At 51.5% G+C, this 1,210-nt stretch overlaps 1 long non-coding RNA gene across 2 annotated transcripts in view; it reads left to right on the top strand.

The window, feature by feature from the left end:
• The first annotated feature begins 426 nt into the window (after positions 1–426).
• LOC117283994 overlaps positions 427–1,210 on the top strand; it is a 14,775-nt gene continuing 13,991 nt past the window's right edge. Inside the window, exon 1 of one of the 2 annotated variants that reach the window (XR_004515034.1) lies at positions 427–684. This is a non-coding gene — a long non-coding RNA (uncharacterized LOC117283994). Of the gene's footprint in view, positions 685–706; positions 1,052–1,210 lie in introns of those variants that run through there. The other variant, XR_004515035.1, reaches the window with a different exon arrangement.

The raw sequence follows: 1,210 nt of genomic DNA, 5'->3' as shown, positions 1-1,210 counted from the left end.
GCCAGGCCACTCCGGACCCTGAGTGTCCTGGTACTTTGGCAGTGGACGTCCTCCTGAAGGGCAAAGTCTGGTGTAAAGACAACAGGCCAAACAGGCTGAAACAGTAATAGATGAAGTCATGCATATTAGGACAAAGAGCCATTTTCACACACATTGAGAAAGTTTTAGAAAGTTAATACCGAAAGTCACTAGGGTATGGGGAAACTGGCACCTTTATGCATTGTTGGAAAGTGTTAATTGGAATAAATTGGAGGCAAATCTGGTAGTTTTCATTAAAATCTGTAGTGCATATACATTTTTCCATAGCAACTTAACCTCCAGAAAAACCCACAGAACTCAGTAATCTATGTGTGAATAATTTCTGTGCAACATTTGTTTTTTGTGATTAGAAACAGCTCAAATGCCTATCTAGAGGAAATTTTCTAAAGAAGAAAGAACAGAAGGAAAGGAGGAATTTAGAGAGCAAGGAAAGAAGCCAGAAAGAATAACGGAAGGGAAATATCCATCATGAACACGGACGAGCGATCCTAGACACGTCGTAAGTGAAGATGTCTGAAACATGTTTGCTCCTGGAGAAAACGTTAACCAGAGCGGCACATTTCAGTTTCCCTCATGGACAGCACAGCAGGGTCCAGAGTGCAGTGCTGCCCACCCTACGGATGGCTAGGCGTGCTTCCCTCCCAGGTGAGGGATTCCCCTGCTCTGTGTGCAGCTTTTCCTTCTCCTGGGCCTCTGCCAAGGGCAGGTGCAGGGTGGGGAAGTCATTGTCCCTGCTCTGGGGGTGGGAGGAGCCGGGACGGACTGTTCATCAGAGTCTGAGTAAGGGCGCCTGGGGAGCCCCTCGACCGGGAAAGCGTCTACCTCGAGCGGCTCCGCCCTGGCACAGTGCCCCCAGAGCAGGTCACTGGGCCTTCGGACCTCACAGCGTGGTGGGAGGCAGCCTGGGACGGCCTGGGGAGGGCAGTGAGAGGGGCTGTTGTCCTGAGGGACCCGAACCGCACCTCTGGTTGTCCAAGGGAAGAGTTAGGTTTAAGAAGGAGACCAAACCCAGGTGCAGTGATTCTCTCCCGTGCTTCCCTCAGGGGCTGCGCTATCAGAGAGCAGTCTCGGGGCCCTCGGCAAGCTTTTCCTCCTGCTTCCTGAACACTGCCTTTCCTCTACCTGAGACAGGTGGCTCGTGTGTGTGTGTGTGTGTGTGTGTGTGTGTGTG

The sequence above is a fragment of the Fukomys damarensis genome, unplaced genomic scaffold (genome assembly GCF_012274545.1).
Source record: "Fukomys damarensis isolate Sample0158 unplaced genomic scaffold, DMR_v1.0_HiC HiC_scaffold_33, whole genome shotgun sequence".
In the NCBI taxonomy this organism is placed as follows: Eukaryota; Metazoa; Chordata; class Mammalia; order Rodentia; family Bathyergidae; genus Fukomys; species Fukomys damarensis.
This window is presented reverse-complemented; position numbering and strand designations above follow the sequence as displayed.